The sequence below is a fragment of the Protopterus annectens genome, chromosome 1.part2, assembly GCF_019279795.1.
Source record: "Protopterus annectens isolate FY-2018-M chromosome 1.part2, PAN1.0, whole genome shotgun sequence".
In the NCBI taxonomy this organism is placed as follows: domain Eukaryota; kingdom Metazoa; phylum Chordata; order Ceratodontiformes; family Protopteridae; genus Protopterus; species Protopterus annectens.
In genome coordinates, this window is record NC_056727.1 from 1,147,600,764 (window position 1) to 1,147,627,100 (window position 26,337).

The 26,337-nt window shown below is 37.6% G+C and overlaps 1 protein-coding gene across 1 annotated transcript in view; it reads right to left on the minus strand.

Moving 5' to 3' along the window:
• Nucleotides 1–26,337, minus strand: part of LOC122792267 (angiopoietin-2-like) — a 1,226,949-nt gene that overhangs the window by 1,199,544 nt on the left and 1,068 nt on the right. The gene's annotated exons all lie outside the window — the stretch shown is intronic.

The window sequence follows — 26,337 nt, forward strand, 5'->3', positions numbered from 1 at the left end:
AGAGGTTACTGTTAACTTGTGTCCCTAGGTCCCTGATTACTTCTTCCATACTTAATGGATTACCACCTATGTGGTAATTTGTGGGTTCCTTGTTTTTCCCAAAGGGTATGACTATACATTTTTTGCTGTTCAGTTTAAGGCCATGGCTCTGGCACCGGTTATCCATTTCTATGAGGCCTTTCTGAAGGATGCTTGTGTCCACTGGAGTATCAATTATGGCACCCAGTTTGCAGTCATCTACAAACATTTTCTGCAACAATCCTCCTATGTTTGCTTGCACCTCGGAAAAATAAATGCCGAACAAGAGGGGTCCCAGGACAGAGCCCTGTGGGACACCGCTTGTGACTGGCTTAGAGTCTGACATGGCTCCAGCAATTCTGACCTTGTGGGTTCTGTCCTTGAGCCAGTTTGCAACCCATCTTATGACATATGGGTTTACATTTGAGCTGGTGAGCTTGTCTATGATGCCCGAGTGGGGTATTGTGTCGAAAGCTTTTGCAAGGTCAAGGTAGGCAGTGTGAACTGCCTTACCCTCATCAATGGCCTTAGTGACTGTTTCAAAAAAGTCGACCAGGTTCAAAAGGCAGGATCTGCCCTTGACAAAGCCAAATTGGGTAGGATCCAGTGTCTGTAGGTCCCCAATGTCTTTGTTTATGAGTTCCATAATGATCCTCTCCATAGCTTTGCAGACCAGGCTCGTCAAGCTTATGGGGCATTCATTTCCGGGGTCTGTAGAAGCACCTCCTTTGTGGCGTGGGAGCACTGTTTGCTGTATGCCATTCTTTGGGTATGTATCCTGTAGTAAGGCTGAGATTAAACAACAGCCTTATGTGCGGGTTTAGTTCCTCTTGGAGTTCATGTAGCATGCAACCCAGGACACCGTCTGGTCCCATTAATGCTGTGTTTTTAGCTTTGGAGAGGGTGGCTCTCACCTGGGCATCTGAGATGTTAGGGAGGCTACACTCTGCTGGGATAGATATTTCTCCTTTTGGGGGGGGGGGACGAAATTTGCATTGAACCTGTCTGCCAGAATGTTGGCAATGTCTGTGGGTTCAGTGTATTTTGTGTCGTTTTGGACTAAATCTGAGCATATCTGGGAGTTTCCACCCAGGTTTCTAACATAAGTAAAGAAGGCCTTGTGATTGTCTTTTGTGTCCTTTGCGATTTTTCTGTCAAAATTGGCCTTGGATGATTTTATGAGTGATCGTGGCTTTTTGCTAGTACTGATCAGAGATGCCTTCCCTTTTAGGGATTTTGCTCTGTCATGTAGTAGCTTCCTCCTCCTGTTGTAAAATTTGTTAATGGCTGGGGTCCACCAGACAGGACGCCTGCCTTTGGGGGAATGGGTTTTGGTTTTATTTGGGATTGCATGATCCCTGCATTCTTGAAGGTGTCCGTAGAAAGTGTTTATAAAGAATTCAGCGGTGTGGTCTGTGGTTTCCAGTGTCCCAGGGGCCTTGAAGGATACCACTTCAGTCTTAAGAAGTGTGAAGTCGGCTTTTGAGAAATTCTTCACTGTGGTCTTTTGTGCAGGGGTGGGGGTGGGATGTGTATTTCCAGTGAGATTAATTTATGGTCTGATTTCAGCAATGACGGGTATACTTCCAGTGTGGAGCATTGTGTCCCCATGTTTGTGATGATCAGGTCTAGTATATTATCTCCTCTTGTGGGAGTGGTGACTAGTTGTTCCATTGCATTTGAGTTTATGAATTCTAGGAACCTTTGGGCTAGTGTGTTGGGGCTTGAGTAATGCTCCCAGTCTATGTTTGGGTAGTTGACGTCTCCCAATATGATGGTATTTGGAGAGACATTCATACTCTCCAGTGTCTTCAGGAAGGCTGAGTGGAGTTCCTGCATTTGAGAGGGTGGTCTGTAGCATGCTACAAACTGTACAGCAGTTTTGCCTACGGTTAGTTGCACATGGATGGTCTCCGATGCTTCGTGCATTGCCAGTAACCTGGAGGTGAGGGTATCTTTGATGAATATGGCTACTCCCCCTCCTTTTGTGGTTCGGTCCAAGTTTTGGGGCCGAAAACCATGATATGAGGTATAACCTGGTAGTGCTGGGGTGCTCTCAGGAGCCTTGAACCAGGTTTCCATCACTGAACAGACATCGATGTTCTCCATACTGAGGTGGGCCTCGAGAGTGTGCATCTTGAGGTTTAGACTTCTGGTGTTGAGCAGCATTACCCTTAGTTTATTTCCACTTGTGTTTTCTAGGGAGGTGGGTTTGTCTTTTGAGCCTTGCCTAAAAAAGGCACTATGGAGATGGCAAGAGCCTTGGCCAATATCCGGAAGCCCACGGGTGACAGGTGCAAGCCATCCCTTGCGAAGCAGCGTGGCTTGTCAAGCATGTCATCCCGAGCAGACAGACATTGGATCCCCTTAGACTGACACCAGTAATTGAGCCAATTGTTAAAGCTGATCATTCTGTTTGTACTGTGGCATCATTTTGGTGAGGGTAAGATGCTGCTCAGGGTCAGGGTCATAACAGCCTTGGCTACATAATCAGAGAGCTCCTCTATGTCTCTTTTCATGTAGTCCAGGGAGGTACGTCTCAGGTCATTCACACCGGCATGGACAATGACTGAGTCATATTTGTACTTGCTTTGGAGTGACCTGAGTGCTTGTGTTATGTGGCGGATTCTAGCGCCCAACAGGCAGCTTACTGTAACCTTTTCCTTGTTCAGTCTGGTGAGTGGGACATCAGTGTGTCTGACTATGGAGTCACCTATTACAAGTGTATCAGGCATGTTGTTTGGCCTTAAGGGCTGTGACTGTTTGGCACACTGACTTTGTGAACTATGTGTTGCATGTGCTATGTTTTGAGGTAGTAGTTGCTTGGGTGTCTGCTTTGGAGGCCTCTGTTGTTTTGGTAGGTTTTAATTAGAGCCTCCGGGAATGTTTTTGTGTGTTTATGTGTTTGGTTTGCAGTTGTGATAGGTCTATGTGAGACTGGGTTTGTGGTGTGTGTGGTTACCTTCTCCTCCTGACTGTTTTTGCCAGTACTGAGTTCAGAGAGCTCAGCCTCCAGTTTGGCTAAATAATTGCATCTCTCACATATATTTGTATTTGTTGGGGAGAGGAGGGGGTTGTCTGTGTACATGAGGCAGGTGTAACATTGCCTCAAGATTCACAGATTCAACATGTTGTAGCTGGCCTTAGAGGATTTTATGTGTGGCCATATTTTTTTACCATAATACTGATCAGTGATTACTTCCCTTTTTGGGTTTTGCTCTATCATGTAGTAGCTTCCTCCTTCTCTTGCACGGTTTGGTAATGGCTGGGGTCCACCAGGCCAGATGCCTGCATGTACGGGATTGGGTCTTGGTTTTATTTGGGATTGCATAATCCATGCATTCCTGAATGTGTTCATAGAATGCATTTATAAAGGGTTCTGAGGTTTGGCCCATATTTTCCACAGGCACAAGGCCTTTAATGGATTCCACCTCAGTTTGGAGGAGTGCAACATTTGCTTTACACATGTTTTTCACTGTGGTTTTCTGCCCAGGGACTGGGGTCAGGATGTGAATATCCAGTGAGATTACTCTATGGTCTGATCTTACCAGTGAGGAATACACTTCTCATCTTGGGCATAGAGTACCCACATTGCTGATAATCACATCCAGTATGCTTACTCCTCTTGTGGGAGTGGTAAGTTGTTCCATAGCATTTTGGTTTATGAATTCTAGGAACCTTTGGCCTAGGGTGTTGGAGCTAGAATAATGCTCCCAGTCTATGTTTGAGTATTTTCAGTCGCCCAATATAATGTTGTTTGGAGAGACCTTGATATTTTCATGTGTTCTGAAGTAGGCCAAGTGCGGTTCCTGGAGTTAGGAGGGTGGTCTGTAGCCGGCTACTAACTAGGAGGCAGTTTTAGCCACTGTTACTTGCCCGTGGATAGTCCATGCTGCTTCTTGCTGTGGCACCAACCTGGGGGTGTGGTTATCCTTGACAATTATTGATAGTCACCCTCCTTTTGTAGTTTGTTCCATGTTTTGGGGCTGTAAAGCATGGTATGAGGTGTAACCTGGTAGCGTTAGGGTGCTCTTGTGAGCCTTGACCCAGGTTTCTGTTACAGAACAGATATCAACATTCTCCATGCTGAGGAGAGTTTAGACTGCATGCATCTTGCAGTTTAGACTTCTGGCATTGACTAGCATTACTTCTAGGTTCTTATCCCTTGTGATACCTATGGAGGTGGGTTTGTGTTTTGAGCCTTACCTATTCAAGGCATGGTGGGGGTGACAACAGCCTTTGCCAGTATCCAAAAGGCCAGGGGTGATAGGTGCAAGCCATCCGTAGCAGGTGGAGCATCATGTCTTGCTCAGCATGTCATCCCAGGCTGACAGGCATTGTATCCCCTTTGACTAAAAGCAATACTTAAGCCAATTATTGTAATTGATCATCTTGTCTTCATATTGTGGCATCATGCTTGGTGAGGATAGGATGTTAGTCAGGGTCATCAAGTTTGCATATACTACATGGTGTTACATTGCTTAACACATGGCAATCATGCCTCAGGTGGTGCTGCAGGGCTGTCTATGTTGGATGCACATACTACACTCCCTGTACATGTTTGAAAGCAGGTTGTGTCAACTTAGGCATCCCTTTTACTATATGTGTGAGTCAGAGAGAGGTATCATTTCCAGGGTTCCTACTGAGCCAGTGTATATGCTATGCGTTGCCTCTTTGCCAAGGCCAAGGCATACTGGGCATGCCTCCTTCTGCCTACTGGGGCAGGCTCAGGTTGTTCCTCCTCCGAGTCACACTGTGCCTTGGCAATGGTGGGGGGCTGTTTGGCCCAGCCCTATGCTGGTCCTGCTGCAGCTGTTTTCGCAGAATCATATTATGTAGCATAGCACAAACCATGACAATTTGGGTACATGTAGTTGGTGAGTACTGCAAGGCTCCACCAGATGTGTCCAGGCACCGGAACCATGACTTGAGCAACCCAAACACATGCTTGATTACATTTCGTGTTTGTGCATGTGCCTCATTATGGCATTCTTGTTCAGGTGTGTGTGCATTTCTGATGGGTGTCATCAGCCATGGCTCCAGTGCGTAGCCAGCATCCCCCACTAAGTGACCATGTGGGATGTCCCCATTGGCAAATGTCTGGTACAGCTGCGTCAAATGCCAGATATGGGAATCATGGTAGCTTCCAGGGCAGCCAGCACACACATTCATTATTATGCCCTGGGCATCACACACGACCTGGCAGTTGATGGAGGGGAAGCCCTTGCAGTTAATGTAGGCCCTACCCTGCTCACCAGCTGGTGCTTTGATGCGTATATGCGTGCAGTCTATTGCACCCACTACCTCAGGGTATTCCGCTATTTGCTGGAAGAGACGCATATTGCTGGCCAATACCTCACTGGAATTGGGGAAATATACATGATCACCGACATGTGCTGACATGGCATCCAGGAACTGGTGCAGTACCCTGGATGCTGATGCCTGTGATATCCCCATCATATCACCAGTTGGTCTCTGGAAGATACCAGTTGCTAGTATTCTTAGGCCAACACATACCTTGGTTTCCACTGGGATGGGTTCCCCTCTGTTGGTTCTGTGTGTGAGGCGTGGCATGCACAGCTCAGCAATTTGCTGTAGGAGGTCTCTGTCCACTCTATAGCGCTCCACTATCTCCAGCTCATGTAACCCCTGGTAGGTGACCCTGGGCCTGTACACTCTTCTCCGTCTCCTTACTGTGGGTTGTCCAATAGCATTTGCATAGTCACCACCCTCATCATGTTGCATATATTTCCTTATAACAGCTATGGCAGCCCCTAGCATTTTTGGTCTGAGTGAAGCTTTTTCAGTTTTCACTTCTAATAGCTTACTCCTCTGTTGCAGTGTCTCTTATTAAAACACAATTAGCATTCCCTCTTAAAATATTCCAATCATAACATAATTGTTTTGTAGCTATAGGTTTAAGCAGTTGCTCTTTTAAGGTGGATGCCAACAGTTAATAAGTCAACAAGTGTACATAAATGCCCTTATACTAATAGATAAACCTCCTGCCACTAACTTATAGAACTGATTAAAAACATATTTTTACTTGAAATAATAAAATTAAGCACTGTACTTTGTGAACTGGATATACTGCAGAAAAGTACTTGTAAAATGAAATATAAAACGAATTATACAAACTGAAAGATGGAGTTTAGAAAACACTGGACTTCGATTAGCTGAAGGTTTACTGTATTCGGTTTACCCCTGTTTAATAGAAGCACTTGAAGGTGAGAAAACTCACATGTAATAAATCTCAACACAAAAAGCCCTCTGTGTACAATCTGTAAAGCAAAATAGAAATGTTGCTTTTACCACTAAAAGCTGATCTCTGAGCTTAAATGTATCCAAGGTTCAGTATTTAATATTTGGCTTAGAGTTCAAAATGCTCATTTTTGTTTCCAAAGTTACCTAAATCAGAGGGAAAGCTGCAATACCAAATAATGTAATTCCTGGAAATAATGCTGTCAGTATTTACAAGAAGAAATTTCAGTTTCCAAGGCTTTTTACAGTTCTGCTAAAATAAAAAATGCAGATCTTTACACAGTTTTTTAATATGCTGTACATTTTACATGCTGCAAATTTTACTTGAAATAGCATCAATATATTTTGCACAACACTTAAACTTTTCATTTTTTTTTCTTTCAAAACATAAATGCATTTAACACATTTTTGCATTTTATACCTCCATGCTAACAATAGGTAGCTGCTAGGCTTGCAGTCCAGGAGACCTTTGTGGAGTACACCCTAATTTCAACCTCTAGCAACCTCTAGCAATGAATGCCATGTCTTTTTTGTTCCTTCTGATTGAGGATTCACCGACCTTAGACCGGACCATGCCACCCAATCACAGCACTCTGTTATTTCCTTTAACAGTGAATTTTTTATGTTGATGTTTTTTCACTCCGATTGTTTTAAAAATGTATAAATAAGCACAAAACTTCAAATCCTGAAATTGAATCTTTACAGCGCTTGTCTGAACTGCTTCTACCTAATAAGAAATGAACACACTTTAAGAAAACCGATATTAATTTTCATTGCTTTCTGAACATAATTGTGTTCATTATAAGGTCATGTTTAAGTTTTAACTAGGAATTTTTGCTCTGCTGGAAAGACTTTCAGCACCTCGGAAAAGCTTGGCACCATTTTACTCAGAGACTGCATCTACTGATTTTACCTTGTAAACTGAAAGGATTTCCACTTTAATTCACAGATCTACTGAGAAATTGGTTAAGGGCAGTTCCCATCCCATGTACTTAATTATTAATTGGTTCCAACTTGGTATTATGTCAATCTCTTACTATTCTGCTCCTTAGCTTTCTTGCCAACAAAATATGACACCTAGAAAAACTGCCAACAGAAAGAAAATCTGATGAACTTATTTGAACTAATATATGAGGGGGGCAGAAAATGTGCAAGCATTGTTGGTTACATGGAATGTACAGTGCATCATTAAGTTGCCCCACAACAATAAAGTCTCTGAGAAGAGATGGAACAATAAGTTCTATATTATAAACGCATTATTTTAAAAAAAAGTAAGACATTTCATTTTTAAATAATGGCATTGCATAATAGCAGTACGTCAGGTGTGGGTGCGGATAAATCAGGGTTATCCATTGCTACCTTTGTTTAATCACTGGCTTTGCCCTCCTGACCAAAGCATATCAACCATGCTAAACTCTTCATTACCCATATCATTTATTGCAGTTTGGCAAAGACAGACCCCAAAAGTTTTAAATGCATTTTTTAGTTTGTATTTTGAAAACTGAATTTCTGCTGCATTTAAATACATGCTGATTTGAATCTTAAATTAAGAATGTAAGAAATTAGTTCCCCTATTTCCAAGGATACAGATCTTTTCATCTTGGTATACACTGTACTAGGGAACAGAGTCTTTCTGTTTGGGAACATGATATCCATTCTTACAAACTATGTTTCATTTCCACATATGTATCAGTAGCTTACTTATGTACAATGACTTAATTGTTCATCTGCCCCTACCCCACACATCTGCCGATCCAGAATTCTCCCCTCAGATTTCTGACTTACTACAGATATCCACAGAACAGCATTCACAGTGCTGATCATACTGTTAGGATATACACCAAGGTAACCTACTGCTGGATGTGGTCTTCTTCAGACACCACAATGCACACACTGATTCATTTACAAAGACTGTCTGTGAATCACAGTGTCTATCAATAGCATGCAAGAACTAATGCTGTACTTTGTCTGGCAGTAAGTTCCTATCACCTCTTAACTACTTCATTTGTAGGAGATGTGGTTTGAAAGACACTGCAGTGCCAGTAATCCTTCTCGAAGGAAGCTCAAAACGTTGCTGGCATAGGAATTTTGGAGGCCAGCAAACTAACTCAAAAATGCATATGAAAGATGGTAAGCTGCTACATATGCAAAGGCAGACCTGAACTGCTGAAATACATGAATACATTCTGATGTTTTGAAAAGTGGGTATATTAGAATCTTATATGGGCATGTTCATGTGAAATCTGTCATCCAACATGTACACACATACACATCCAGTCATACCTCCTCACAATCAATAATACACACATATACACATCCACCCATACCCAAGCACACCAGATAATACAAACAAATACACATCCACCCATACCCAATTATACCCAATAATATACAAACGTACACATCCACTCATACTGACTCACACCCAATAATACACCCACATACACATACAGCCATACCTACTCACAGCTAATGATACACACATACTCATACACCCATACCCACTCACACCCACTAATACACACACTTACACATTCGTCCATATCCACTCACACCCAATAGTACACACACATACACATACACACATACCCACTTACACCCAATAATACATACACATACTCCCATACCCACTCTCACCCAATGATACACATGCATATACATCCACCATACCCACTTACGCCCAATAATACACACACACACACACACACACACACACACACACACACACACACACACACACACACACACACACGCACACGCAAACACACGCACACACACACATACACCCATACCTACTCATACCCAATAATACACGCACTTACACATCCACCTATACCCACTCACACCCAGTAGTACACACACATATACACATACAACTATATCCACTCATACCCAATAGTACACACACACATACACATCCACCTGAACCCACTCACACCCAATAATACACACACATACACATCCCAATAATACACACACATACACATCCCCCCATGCCAACTCACATCCAGTAATGCACACACATACACATCCACCCATACCCACTCACACCCAGTTATACAAAAGCACACACATCCATCCATACCCACTTACACCCAGTAATAAACACACACACACACACACACACACACACACACACACACACACACACACATACACGCATATCCACCCAAACCCACTCACACCCAATAATACACACACTTACACATCCATCCATACTAACTCACATCGAATAGTACATACACATACACACATACCCACTCACACCCAATAATACACACAAATGCACATTCATCTCTACCCACTCACACCCAAAAATACACACACATACACATCCACCCATGCCCACTCACACCCAATAATACACACACATACACATCCATTTATACCCACTTACACCCAATAATACACACACTTACACATATACCCATACCCACTTACACCCAATAATACATACACATCCACCCATAGCCATTCATAACCAATAATACACACACACAAACATGCACCTATACCCACTCACACCCAATACTACACATATATACACATCCACCCACACCCACTCACATTACAATACTACACACATATATATATACATCTACCCATACCCACTCACTCCCAATAATAAACACACATACAAACCCACCCATACCCACTCACACCCAGTAACATACATACATACACACACCACACTTGTACACGTGTTTGTAATCACTGCTCTTTCTTTTTCAATTTTAGTTTCAAAGTTGCCATTAAATATATATATATATATATATATATATATATATATATATATATATGTATATATAATGAATTTGTATTCGCTTTTCAAAATTAAAGTGATCTGAAGACAAATTGTGGATGTACATTAGATGCATTGGATGCATGGTTAGTAGCTAAGGGCATTATTCTGATAGTTTCATGACATGCTACTCCCCTAACTTGTCCAACAGATGTGTCTTGTGCAAATGCCCTCTTATCTTATAATATACAGCTTAATGAATTCAGACCTTTGTTGTTTGGCACACGATTAATCATTAATAAAGATACTGAAATAGTATTTTGACAGATCAGGGATATATCTTGCGTTCTAGTTGAACTTTCAAGGATTGTAATTCTAATAGCCCAGTATTTTGTAACTGTTTTTCCATCCTGCTCTGAGGTCCATTTAGTCTGTGGTAGTATATTTAGAAAAACATGCAGAGTAAAAAAGTGTGGCATCTCCGTAAAACATTTCTTTTCAAGTCCTTGTTTTTATAATGTTGGTCCACTACAGTTTTGATCCTTGAAATTTTACTAAGATACATATATCTTGCCTTCTACATATCATCAGATGAATTTTTTTGAAATAAAGTAGTAAGTGGCTAATATAATATCATGAAAAATGTGCATTATCTATAGACATTTACACTCAGCATGAAAACATTTTAGTAAAAATGTTTTGATCAGTATCATTGTTGTCTTCATCATTGTCATCATCAACCCCCTTTCTCTCATCTTTGCATGGAGTAAGGGTAACATGTCAACTGTTGCCATTTCTCTCTATTCAGCATCACTCTTCTACAGTCTTTGACAGTTATGTCTGCCTGTCAAAGGTCTTCTCTTATGCAATCCATCAATATCATAGCTAATGTGTGCATGAAAGCAGAAGAGACTGTCTTGAGCATATCTAAACAATTCTACTTTGGTTTGTAATTTACTTTGTAGCTGACTGGCAAGAGAATTTTTATTTGAACTTATATTTTATTTGTTATCGCTGTTTTTCACTGTTTGTAGGTAGGAAAGGCTAGCTTGTTAACAAGGTTTACTTTGATTCATATTTTGTTGTGTTACCTTTAATTTCACTGTTGGTTGTTAGAAAGGGATAGGTTTTAGACAGGCAAGCTCTAGCCACCCCAAGAGGCCTAGACAGCTATAAATTCACACAGACTGCAGAGAGGAAAATCCTGAGCATATCTAAACAATCTTACCTTGGTTTGTGATTTATTGATCTTTACAATTAAAAAGAAGTACAACTTTTGTCTGGCTTGCAGAACTTGTATTGTCAGAACAACTTTACTGTACTTGCTTTAGTAAAAGTCTTTTGGCTTTTCCCGGTTAGTGGTCACCACAGCAGAACTCCAGTCCGCTAATGATTGGCAGTGGCTTTTTACAGTGCTGAGTTGCCAACCCGACGGCCAACCTTCAAAGAAGGCACACCCATTCATGCACGCACCTACCTACATGTCTTTAACATCACTTGACCATAGGGAGGACATGCAGACTTCACACAGAAGGTGCTCCAGCTGAGAATCCAACAGGAGAACCTCTTGCTGTGAGGCAACAACACTAACTGCTGCACCATCGCGGCCCCACTGTACTTGCTTTAGTATTCAGTCATATATTGCTCATGTGATTTTTGTCATAGTCGTTGATTTAAGTTCTCTTGAATTCTGCAGTTACTGATTTTGATTATTCTTTTTTTTTACAATATTTTATTCATTTGAAGGTGAACATGGATTCCTTAAATGAGTATGCAATTAACGATTTGCTAAGTCACAAATGTCTTGTGCGGTGTAAGAAATGCTATGCATATTTAAAGGTAACAGCTGATAACACTGATGATCTGTGTTCCTCATGTCAAAGGTCGGGTGATTTGCTTACCAGTGTTAGAAGTAAATCTAGACTTAATGATGATGATTGCACTTGTGCAATTAGCATGGCTTGGAGAACTGTTGTATCATATATTAATGACTGGACTGGTGAGATAAATGATTAGGCAAAGAACAAATAGAACACATTTAGGAAATGATGCATCTATTGTCTGCAAAAATCATTCAACCCCTATCTAACAAGATGATGCCCCTGACAACTTTAGAATTCTGGATGCAAGTATTCAGCAGTCTGAGGATCTGGTTTGTTTAGAAGGAAACAAAAAAAGAAAGAAAGGAAGAAGTTCACAACAAATAACAAGGAAGAAAAAGAAACTGATTAATGACTGAAAAGGAAAGAGAATGCGTAGTAAAAAGGACACTGCTTTGTTATGTAAGATACAAGTCATAGGGAATGATAATATTTTGCTATTTCAAAACCTTCAGTCTACAGAAAAAGGCATAATGTTTCCAAAAGAGAAGGTAGAAAAAAAGAGGCAAAGGGCAGGTGAAGAAGAAGAAATCAAAATTGAACATGAAACTGAACATGGAAGAACTGAAGAACATCACTGTAAGAAAAAAGAAGAGAAAGGCAGATGTTGACTACATGGCTCAAGCTGTGGCTTTACAATGCCAGCCGGATGAGACTTTAGTACACAATGAAAACAGTGGGATTAATAAGACTCATGGTGATTAAGATCTATCCTTTGTAACAATTGATTGAGCAGATATTAGTGTATTAAAAGCTGAAGATTCTTTAGAGCTGATGAGCAAAGATATTATTGTAATTAGAGTTTCAATTATTAGAGGAACTGATACTTACATTTGCAGAAAAGATAATGAACATCGAATGGTGTTACGCTTCCCAGGAGCAAAAATAGAAGATGTGAGACAAGCCTTGGAACGCTTTGAGATAAGGAAGTATGGATCCATTTTTATTCATGTCTTACAAATGATGTCACCTACAAGGATTCTTTGACTGTTAGTAGGGAACTGACAGCCCTCTTAGACAGTATAGCTTGTACGGTGTTAGGATGTAGTTTTCAAAAATCACCTGTAGAGTAGATAGTCAGGTCACTGTGAATGAAAAGATTTTTTGGGTAAATACCTACATGGAAAAAATGTCCTGTTTTAAAAAATGGAAATGTGTAGAGCATCCAACCCTAGTTTTGGGCACACGTGTTCAGACAGGATGGCGTGCATATTTCAAGATCAGAGAAGAGAATTTTTGCAGCAAATATTTTTAAATATTTGACAAACATCAGGCATGATTTTTGCCAGGTCGAAAATTTAACAGTTCACAGATAGCAACATTTGATGCATCTCTGATGGTTCTTAATGCTAGGAGCATTAATAATAACGTTTTTTTATTGGAAAACTTGCTACGTTCCCAGAAGATTGATGTTATTATTGTTTGTGAATCATGGTTAAAGAACAATTACTGGAAACCAGTTCTGTCAGAGTATAAATGTTTTTACTGTAACAGACATTCTGACAAAAAATCAGGTGGAGGTGTTATGATAGGGATTAAAGATGTGATTATTACATGTTCAGTGATAACACCAATACTATAGACTGTGTAACTGTGACAATAATGACAGCCCTGGAGCATAAATAACAATTGTTAGAGTGTACAGATTACCAAAGTCAAGGATGACCTTGAGGAATTCATACATTTCTTGCGTGAAACACAGGAGGGAAGAATAATATTAGCTGGGGACCTAAATTTACCAGAAACAGACTGGAATAATAATGATTCAACTACGTTAGTAAAGAAATTATTCAGAACATATATTCAGGAATAACAATTGCTTCAGATTGTAAAAAAAAAAAACTACCAGGGGACGGAATATACTAGACATTGTTTGTGTTCCTAAAGTAAATAAATTAATGTTATTTCAAATCATGTTTTACCACCGTTGATGTGCAATGATCATGGGGTTATAAAGGTTAATTTGCTGCTAGATAATTCTGTCAAACTGAAATCTAAATCAGTGCACAGAATGTTAATTACAGATTATACAGAAGCAAAACAGTCACTGTGTAAAACTAACTGGAATGAGGTGTTCATTTGAAAAACTGCAGATGGAATGTGAAAAGTTTTGAAAGATAAATTCTTTGAGTGCAAAAAAATCAAAAAAATGTTTAACATCAGGATCTAAGCATACAACATCAGGGGGGTATATTTCCATAAGAACAAGATATCTGATTAAGGTGAAAGACAAAAATATAAAAAATGGAAGAGAGGTCAAACTACAACTTTGAGAACTGAAATAAACAAGCTGGACAAACAGATTAAGCATAGTTTGAGATGAGATCAAGAAAAAATTTGAAGAAAATGTATATAAAGACATTGAGCATAATGGGGAAACCTTTTTATAGATACGTAAGATGTGGAAGGAGTAAAGATACACAAACTGATAAACTGTGTGCAGGTTCTACAATTTATTCTCAGACACAACAGATTATAGATATATTTACAAAATCTTATGCAAAACAGTTTGGCTCCACAAAAGGGGTGATAAGTTGTCTTAGTGACATTCAGTTAAGTCCAGATACTGGAATCAGATTAGATTATATTGAAAAAACACTGTGCAAACTGGATCCAAACAAAGCACAGGGAGAAGACAGAATTAGTAGCAATGACTTTAGAACACTTCAGTCAGAACTTATGGTACCATTATATCTATTATTCATTAGGTCATATAAATATGGGGAGAGTCTTCAAGATTGGAGACATGCGATTATTAAACCAGTCTTTAAGTGAAAGGGGAGTAGGACAAATCCAGAGTCATATAGACTCTTAAGTCTACTTTCATGTTGTCGAAAAATAATGGAGAAGGTAATATTGGGTAAGTTATTGTCAGAACTGGATAGGTTGATACTTGAAACAATATATCAGCATGCATGTGTTGAAAATAGATCTATTACCACCTGTAACATGATGTTCTATAACAATATAATAACAGTTATGAATGAAGAATTGTGTTGTGATGTAATTTACATATGTTTAACTTTAGCATTTGACAGAGTCATACACAAAACACTGATCAATAAATTAGTAGAACTAGGTATTGATGTACTCTTGATAAGATGGATAGCTGCATGGCTTACAAATAGGACATGGCAAGGTATCATACACCAACTGGATAGGTAAAATCCTTGGTTACAGTAAGGGTGTCCCACAGGGGTCAGTCCTAGGCCCTTACTTGTTTAGATTGTATCTTTCAGACCTAACTTTTTCATCTGAAGTATTCTACAGTCTATATGCAGATGACCTGAAATTGGGTAAACTGATTACATGTGTTACAGATAAGGTATGTCCGCAAAATAACTTGACTAAATTGACCATTTGGGCACAGGAGAATAATATGCTGATACATACATCAAAAACTAAGCATATGAGATTTGGGAGACATAAATTGAAAGGTGAATATTTAATACAGCACACAGTAATTGAAACTGTGGATACATTTAAGGACCTGGGTATATGGGTAGATTCAGCTATGAGTTTTTCTAATCATAACAACCAATTGGTCATTGATAGCTATAAAACTATAGGTTGTATAAAAAGATTTATAAAGTCTAGGAAATCAAAACTGACAAAGTAAGTGTTAGTTACATTAGACCCAAACTTGAGTATGGAATAACAATATGGAAACCCTATAAGAAAATAAGCATGAATTAACTGGGAAGAATACAGCAGAAATATACCGAGAGCATCCATGGATGTGAAAATTTAAGTTATTATGAAAACTAAAATATCTGAACTTGTACAGTGTCTCTTACAGATGTCTAACAGGAGATCTTATTCAGGTATAAAAGGCATGTAGAGACAACTACCTCTGGGAATGTTTGGGGTTATCAAAAAGTAGTAGAGAATCACCAGACAACCTATGTAGAAGATTCTATAGGAATGAGAAGTGTACTAATTGGTTCTCTGACAGAGTAGCTGATGCATGGAACAGACTACCAAATTACATTAAAGCAAGTACTAGTTTAGATATTTTTAAGAACAACCTGGACGCTTATTATGGGAACAAGTGTTTTGGTATCTTGGCAACTAGCAGGGCATTAATGCTCATGCTTGAAATATTTGTATGTATGCATGCATGCACGTGTGTTTTAGAGAGATGGAGAGAGAGAGTGGTCTTGTGTGAGTAAATGCGTGTATGAAAGCAGAGGAGATTGTGTGTGTGTGAGAGATCGAGAGAGAATGAATGTGATCTTGTGTGAGTGAATGCATGTTTGAAAGCAGAAAAGACTGTGTATGGCAGAGATTGAGAGAGAGTGACAGCGGCTTTGTGTGAGTGAATGTGTGCATGAAAGCAGAGGAGACCGCATGTGTGAGATAGAGAAAGAGAGAGCGGTCTTGTGTGTATAACTGTCAACTGTCCAAACCTTCGCAGAATTCCAGAGTTTTGTGTCACATTTTTTTATCTGTTCCTCATAAAATTCATGGTTTTCTGATCTTGTGGCAAATCGGTGAGGAGGGAATTCACTAAATAATGACAGACATTTGAGTTTATGGCTTTATATCTTTCAGAAAATGCATTGTAATGAAAGAACTTTTATTCTAGCAACTTTCAAAGTTTATAAGAGCAATATTTAAAATCTGTCTCCGGGCTTTGTCCCCCCATTATTTTTGGCTTTGTCCAGATTATTTATGTTAAGAGGTTGAGACGTATGCTTGTGTGAGTGACTTTGACTATGAAACCTATGCGTGTGTATACGTATGTGTGTGTGAAAGCAGAACAGACTATGTATGAGAGAGAGAATGGGCTGTCTGTAAAACTGTTGTTTTACTTACTTATTTTTTAGTACTATATTATTTTTTATGTATTTTGATGTAAAATGCTTCCTCCAACACCATTAGCATACACTACAGAAAATTTGAAACATTACGCAGAGGAACTATTTTACATCAAAAATATAAAAAAAATAATATAGCACTTAAAAAAGTAATCCACAAAATGACTTAAAAAAGTAAGTACAACAGCTATTTTACAGAGAGCCCATGTTCTAAGTGCAATAATGACCTCCAGGGTGTGTGTTAATGTGTAATTAACACCCTTCCAGGGGTTTAGAGGCCCAACGTCACAAACTGCACACGGGCATTATTGCTTACATACTCAGGTGATTTAAAGGCAGATCAAGAGTGCACAGTAGCCATGGCTGATGTGAAAATCAACAAAAAATGCTGTCCTTTGGCAGAGCAGCAAAGGCAGCAGTCTTTCTTTGGTATCACTTAGTGTGAACTGCATAAAACATAAATCAGTAAGAAGGTAGGAGATGACAGTATTTGACAAAATGCTATGTAATAAGGAGAGGGTGAGTAGTGTGATGCAGCAGTGTTCAGTGTGTTTAAAACATCTTCAGGTCATATGTAACATTACAGGGAGACTGTAATGGAAGCTCTGCCATTCTGGAGAGAAAAATACAAAATAAATGCAGCAGACACTTAAAAGGGGCTAGATAAGGAAAGGCAGAGAGATGGAGAGTGAGAGAGAGAGAGAGATTTTACAGAAAGTGAGAGGGAATATGAGATTTGATTTAAAGCATGCCAATCACAACATATTACACCAAAGCAACTATGGTTAGTTTGAGGACAGAAGCATTCTAGACAATAAGAAAGCTAAGAGAAAGATGGGAGAGAAAGAAAGAGAGATGTTGGTAAACATTAATCATAGAAGAGAATCTAAGGTCATCATACTTGCAAACAAAAAAACACTGAGCATTGCTGTAGCTGCCAACTTTCTTTCTTTATTCAATACATTCTGGTACCTCGGCCTCACAGACCTTCAGTGGAATGCCTTCATAAAATCCCAGCAGCTATTTATATTCCATCTCAGCTTTAATTCATCCACATAATTAAACAATTTAATCAATTACACAATTGTTTACTTTAAATGTTAAGCAGCTTAGAATCCAAAGATGTGCCCTCACATATTTACACACTTTCACATTATATCATGGTTAAATTGAAAACATTAACCCAACACAGGGTGAAATTCCCACATAACATTTTTAAATAACATTTTTCTTTATAAAACAATACACATTCATATTTTCTCCTATACTTCAATAAACTTACACAGTTAAACACATAAAAAATACATAAAAATACATTTCAACCTGCCCCAAGATTAAATTATACATATCCATACAAAACATATTAATTCATTTTATTAAATATAAACTTATAGTTTTTTATATTTTACCTACTTACTCTAATTTACTTTTAGTATTAAATTAATCAACTTCATTTATTCATCCATTGATTTTTAATTCTTTTTTATATATATGTTATTTTTATATAAATATTTATAATACACCCAATACATTCGTTCTGAAATGAACTAACCAAAACCCATTTGAATTGACATTTAGATGCCCCAATCAATATCCAGATTGAGACCCCTGGGATATAAAGTGCCTAAATATACTATTAATTTTGTTTCCAATTTAATCAATTTTCTTTTAAATTCGTCACCCCCTATTGTTTGTTCTTCAAAGGGTTTTGCTAAAACACTAAAGAAAAATCTATCTACACTACCCTCATGTGTGTCACAAAACAAAAATGCTGCGCTACTGGGCTGTCCATTCTCTTATTTCTAACATCGCCCAAGTGCTCCAATATTCTAAATTTCACCTTTCTTTTTGTTTGCCCTACATACCATTTACAAGGTGTACATCCACATCCAATGATGTATACTACACCACATGAATTACAACTAAATTCATTTTTTACCAAAAACTTTTTCCATTTATCATCCAACCATCAATATTTTTTAATTTGCCACATAATTTGCAGACCCCACATGAAAATACTCCCTTTCTTTCTAATATATCAACCTTATTTCTTGTTCTTAACAGCTCTTTTTAATTGTTAAATCTACCATACGAAAAGGTAACCTTCTCTGGAAATAGCTTTCCCTCTACTTCATCCCTATGTACAACTTGCCAAAGATCATTCACTAGCCCTCTAAGAACCTCAGAAAGGGGAGAGAATTTGTTCACAAAGAAAAGGGGTTTGACACTTACCTCTTCCCTTTCATTTTTCCTAATAACCTTTTCATGTTGAATAAAAGAACTACTTTTTCTTTTGTAACTCATATTTCCTTTCAAGTTATTTAATGTTTCATTTATACATTCCATACTATAAACTTGCCTTAATAACCTTTTCTTAACTAGATCACATTCCCTCCCCAACATTTTTTTATCAGAGGTATTGGTCATTATTCTCCTAAACTCACCATAAGGAGGGAATTTTATCAAATGACCAGGATGAACACTGCCAGCTTCCAAAAAGCTATCCGCAGCTGTTTCCTTATGGCATGGTTTGTACTGCAAAACACCCCTTTCATCTACATAAAATTCTACATACAAAATTGCATTTTGTTCCTACTAGTTCTATAGGTAAATTCCAAGTCATATGTGTTTTGATCAAGTAATTCCATACATTGATCAAAGTTATTAGTCTCCCCCTACACACAAAAATCAAATCATCAATGAACCTTTTAAACATAATCACATTGTCCTTAAAAAATCTGTAACATATACAAACAAATTTTCAAAATGTGCCATAAATAAAAATATAAAAAATAATTAAAAATCAATGGATGAATAAATGAAGTTGATTAATTTAATACTAAAAGTAAATTAGACTAAGTAGGTAAAATATAAAAAACTATACGTTTATATTTAATAAAATGAATTCATATGTTTTGTACGGATATTTATAATTTAATCTTGGGGGCAGGTTGAAATGTATTTTTTATGTATTTTTTATGTGTTTGTATAAGTTTATTGAAGTATAGGAAAAAATATGAATGTGTATAGTTTTATAAAGAAAAATTTTATTTAAAAATGTTATATGGGAATTTCACCCTGTGTTGGGTTCTAAGCTGCTTAACATTTAAAGTAAACAACTGTGTAATTGATTAAATTGTTTAATTAAGTGAATGAATTAATGCTGAGATGGAATATAAATAGCTGCTGGGATTTTATGAAGGTATTCCATTGAAGGCCTGTGAGGCCGAGGTACCAGAATGTATTGAATAAAGAAAGAAAGTTGGCAGCTACAACTGTGCTCAGTGATTTTTGTTTGAGGAGAATTCCTGTGTTCCAGGTTTTGGAACTACTGTGGTTTGGCATCATCATACGTGCATGCAGAAATAAATATGTTATTTTTTTCTTCAGGCTTTGCACAAAAATATGAGAGAGCCCAAATCACAAGGGTTTCTGTACTAATACTTTAGATAATTACTGGAAAATAATCTATACCACATTTCCATGAAACATACACAGCTTTTCTTTCTCATAAATATGTGGCCAATTGTTTCAGCAGGAGATAAATAGACTAGAAATAAAGCCACCACTCAAAACAAAAATGTCCTTAAGAGTAAAAAAAAAAAAAAAAAAAAAGATTTAAGTGCAAAATAAATAAATACATAATAATTATCTTTACTGAGTCAGCTTATATGTATCTATAGCTATATCTATCTCTATATATGTGTGTGTGTGTATATATATATATATATATATATATATATATATATATATATATATATATATATATTTTTTTTTTTTATGTGCAGGTGATTTCCTAAGGGCTGTGTTCCCTGCTTCCCCTAAATGCAACATAACTATTCCAAGTTTCTTCAGTATTCTATGGCAAGAACAAACCTTGCTAATGGCAACAGCAAGTTTCAGCCTAGATGCCACATACCATTAAGCACAAACATTTGAAGCAATGTAACCACTTTAAGAAACATGGTTATTACTTTATCATCTAAGATACGCACTGATGAAAGCGAACTTTAAATTGTCCCCTACGTAACAAAGTGTAGAATGAGACAGAGATAAAGGTGGTACTTCGATCATGCAGGTTCTAATTGTGTATCAGTTGTCCAAGTTTTATTACACCTACTGATGTCATATTTGAAGAAGTCTCATGGGATTTGTTACCTGAACACTTATCAACAGCAAAATGAGCTTGATTTTGTTAGATTACTGGTTGCTTATGCAACTCGGCACCATAAAAAATCTACTGCCAATCATTAGCGAACCCGAGTTCCATTGTGGTGACCCCTAACCGGGAAAAGCCGAAAAGACAAACAACAACATTGGTTTCTTATGAGACTCTTGTATTGGTGTGTTTCAAAAAGCAATCAATGAAAAAAACTGTGAACATTCTTCTCAAATCCTTTTGCGACTAGATATTGTGAGAGTTGGTCTTCTCCTTTCTTAAAACAGTTTAAGAGGGTCTGCCAAAGCTGTGATGTACTAATAGGATCATAGGAGATTACTAGGCTATTGACCTGGAGGTCATTTCAAGCCTAGCCTTTTCATCCCACTGTACTACCATAGAAATGCTGGTCAATACCCAAGACTGCATTTAGTACTGACTGCCCATGTCCAGGAGAGTTGTTGGTGCTATCCCTGGTAAGAATATACGGTGCCCCAGCCACTCGTTCAGCTTCCTCATCAACATTGTACATGCATGGGTAGTGTGGTTCCAGAAAACAAGTATTTCAACAAGGGTGATACAATGAAGTCTAAGTGCAGAATGTTTGACAGAGATAGGTAAATGTGCTTCTACAATAAAAGCATGACAAAAATTCTTCATAAAATGGTCCAGTAATTTACAAAAATGCAGACAGAAGGCTGCATAAACATTTATGAGACAGGCAGTGAGGAATATTACTTAACAAGCAGGAAAAATAAAGAATGTCTAGACATCAGTCCTTATCTGTCAACAGGTTTGATTTCTTATATTTATGCATCTCTTATTCTTAGGACTGTGCTGATATTCTTTTTTTTTTGGACTTCTTGCTTTTCTAGGTACCTCTGTGCTTTAAAATCATTATAACATGATGGGATAACTAAGTGCTTAGACATTTCAGTTGTATCGATTTAGGTCAGATAATGTTACTGTTTTGACATTTTATCATCAGTGTTATACTTTATCTCTCTCTCTCTCTCTAGATATATATATATATATATATATATATATATATATATATATATATATATATATATATAAAATATGTGTGCATATATATATATATATATATATATATATATATATATATATATATATATATATATATATATATATATATATATATATATATATATATATGGATTCCCTTCACAAGCTTGAAGTTTCAAAACTTTGAACTGCAATTGGTCGAGACCATAAGATCGAAATTTTGAAACTTCAAACACTTTGAATGGAGCTCGCCGTACAGCGCAGAGTGGAAAATTTACCATTTTCCTCACTGTAGTGCAATCTTGGGGTTGGTATATTTATTTAGCAGGAGGTGCAGGTGAGCTTGCCTCCCTGCAAAAACATAAAAAATTTGGGGAGGTTTACTTTTTTTTATTACAATTTCGAAGTTTCAAAACTTCAGTCTATTGGTCTCGACCAGTCACAGTTCGAAGTTTTGAAACTTCAAGCTTGTGAAGTAGATCCATATAAATATATATATATATATATATATATATATATATATATATATATATATGAGTCTACTTCAAAATCCCAACACCCAGAATATCGACATTTAAAATACTGAGATGGAAATCACAAAACCACAACCACTCAAACATCATATTTTTACTAGGGTAAGTAAATACTTGGCCAAATGGTAACGAAACTTACGCCAAGGTAAGTAAAACCCACCTAGGTGGGGTGCTGTACCCCCCACCCCCTCTAACTATATATATCAACTCCAGTATCGCACTGCAGTGGAGAAAAGGGCATGTTGGGCAAGTGTTTACTTAATCTAGTAAAAATCCGATGTTTGAGTTTCTGCGGTTTCATGATTTTCGTCTCGAGATTTTAAACTTTGATATTCTGGTAATCAGGCTTTCAAGCAGACCCACACATATGCATACATACATACATACATACATACACACACATACATCAGTCATATGGCAAATTTAAATAAATAAACATATTGCAAAAAGCAGTGCTTCTGAAATTCTGATAATGAAATTCCAATATGCTACTGACTGCTGTTGTAAAATTCAAACAAGGGTAAAAGACATCTTGAAAGATAGCAGAAGATATTATCTGAGAAAGTTTAATGAACATGGGCTAGCAGAGTGACAAAGATTTGACTATGATCCAAACAACTCCCGAGTGATTAGGAATCTGAGTACAGAAGGAGCTGGTGAGGGCTAGCAGAGGTGACTGGCTTCTAACTGCTCTGTCATTTTTTTGTGGATGGAATAGGATTAGCCTACTGTGTACAGATGTCTAAGAGAGGCAGGAGTTACATACATGTCAGATCTTGTACTGCACAAGAGAGCTACAGACAGTAACTATGTAACTGGAAGTATGCATGTCTGCAAGTGTACACATCACATGTTGTTATTGTAGACTCCCATTACTGGAATATGCATGAAACAGCAACATGTGGTATGGAGTTATGATACAGAAAATCTCTCCACTTGCCATGATGTTTGCATTGGATACAGGTGGCTATTATTTAGTTCCCCTGGCCTGGGTATATAGGGAGACTTCACCATTAAATACTAAAAATCTTGGTTCAAAGGCTAAAAGTCAGAACCTCAGACCACTGGGACAAGAGCAGCCCACCTGGTTTGTGAATTAAGCTAGAATAATGGGAAGGGCAGGATCAAACTCTGTTTGGCTGCCTGAATAGCAATCTTTCTAGGTGAATGGACATGGGCTGATGGCAAGCAGGCAAGAAGAATAGCTGAAGAATGTGCTTTTGTATTACATAGATTAATAGGTTCTTAGTAAGCTGATGACCGAGGTGACCATGGAGAAGCTCAGCTATGTCACCAAGTACTGATGGCAGATTAACAATGTCCAGTTAAGAAGATTTTTCCAACATTGTTTTCTAAAGATTGTCAAGGAAGTATTCTTCTTGATATGTGAGAGCAGCCTGTTCCAGAAATGTGGAGCAGACTGCTTTTGCATATCAAGCATGGAACTTTACTAGCATCGGTTCTGCTATGAAATACCTACTTCCTAAAAGCTGATGAGCCAAAAGGACAAAACAATGTCTGAAACTCATTTGGAAAACAGCATTTGGCATTATGCTGTTCATGTTTTTTTTTTCTGCTTGCTACTAATGCTCTAGCAATTTCACCTCGAGCATGTGCTGGGGCACCCCTAACAACTTTCTATGTACTAAAAGTAACACAGGAAACACAGGCAAGGGATTCTGCAATAACGAAAACATCTCTGGAATGTGTTATTGTTTAGTGTATCAACAGTTTGCTTTTTCTAGGCATAATATGTCTTTTCCAATGGATGCAAGCTTTCCTGGTAACATATAATCTGGAAGTATGAGATGTGACTGGTATCTCCTAATGTGTTAAGAGCAAGTGCGAATGTTACACTTAGAGAGTCATTTTCAGAATCATTACAGTGTGACTTATTGGAATGCCAAGCAGAAAATACTGAACAAGTACTCAGGCCAAGTATTTTATATGATAAATATGCTGTTTCTAAACAGGGTGGTGGTACATGACCACAAAGAGTGGTAGGAATGCAGTGTTTTCCAATCATTCAGAACATGTAGCTGGCCACAATGTTCATTTTCATAATGTAGTAATCAAATATGAAGGACACAAAGTTCCATAATAACAGAAGAATGACATTTATTTTGATAGCTATCTGTACTACACAGTTCTGAACTGATAGAACAAAAATGTTCCACCAAAAGCCATGGAATAAGTTCAGAAGATAGCAGGTATGCCTAGTTTTAAATGTGGGATCTGGTAAAACTGTAATATTTAAAATGCTGTGAGAAAAGCTTGTCTGAGGGTGTTATGAATATATCATTTTTAAGAGCAACTGTGACATAAATGATAAACTTATCCCAAGTGAAATACTGAGTCCACGTTTTTTTTCTAGGAATGAAACATTGCTGTGTTATTTATTCATGTGGAAAATATGATCAAATCAGGAAGGGATTGGGGATGAAATGTATATTTCTAAACTATAATTTTTTAATATACAAAACGTCAAGTAATGCATTTTCTGAGTAACGCAAGTCTGTTAACATCTACAATGCAAGTGCTGATGCTTTTTCAGAATTTCCAGTTCTGCCACTTTCCTTCCGGAGTGTCTCTTACATGTCATATATTGGAATTCAAATCCCATTCAATCAAAACTGCTGTACCTGAATGTAAAGCAACTTGCCACTTATATCTTTACATTCCTTTATTACAAATGAGTTCTGCTCTTTTAGACTAATACAGAAAAATGCATGCAAACAGAAAAGACTGAGCTGGTATTGATAGATTACAGACTGAATCTCTTAGCATGAGATGCTTTACACAACTAATTTATACTTATGCTATGATGTACTTAAAGGTGTCATATCTTGGTCAGGTATTCCTTCTGTTTTTACCTGAAGTGGCACAGAAAATCATAGGTGAGAGAAAGAAGGTGACCATGGTGAAGGCAGAATCACATTTACATTTCGTGATGGAAATGGACAAAAACTCCCCTGCAAATGGAACTGTGGAATTGCAGCAGTAGCACTGGGTGTTTTATTAATAGTACAATAAGAGGCTAATCATGTTTATTACAAGTGACTCTGAAAATTAGAATTAATAATAGGAGTCCCACTTATATTACAAAGTTTGTAAGGAAAAAAAGTCATTATGGCATAATTAAAATGCATGGGACATTTTAAAAATAATTTCAGCATAATTAAAATGTAAATTTTAAATGGCATAATTAAAAAGTATATGATATTTGATAACTGTATTTCTTGAATGACGCTATCAGCAAACACAATGAATAAAATGCAAAATTGCACAATGTATGTACTAAAGGAGTCATTTTGATATTTGAAATTAATCAAATTAGTACATTTACTAAAATTGTCTTGTACAGGTACAGAATGTTGTGCCAGAGTCTGTAATGCTCAGTATCAACTCCGCAACAGAGGTGTTTCTACACTGAGTAAAAGTGGCTACCTATAGTATATCAGAGACTAGGTGCATCTATATGGGTAGATGTAAACTCCTAGCTGATTCAGATGATGCCATTTTACCGATGTCATTTTACCTGTACATAGATAAATGTCACTGTTTACCTGAACTCATTGCCATTTTACCTGTACATAGATAAATGTCAGTGTTTTCCTGAACTCATTGCATCCCATAACAGATATGAATCTATGGGGATTTATCTTCAAACTGATGGTGAGCATTGACTTTCTACTTTGACACTAGTAATTTCAGTATCTCTCATGTCTTGTTAAACAGAGGTTTATTATTATCTTTGAACACACTGAATTCTGAAATTATTTTCAGACAGCATCGTGCCACCACTTAGGGTTGTCACACTACTTCATCAAATGTAAATTTCTGCTGTATAGTGCCTAGATGCTGTCTCAGTTTATGATTCCCAGCATGCCCAGTGTGT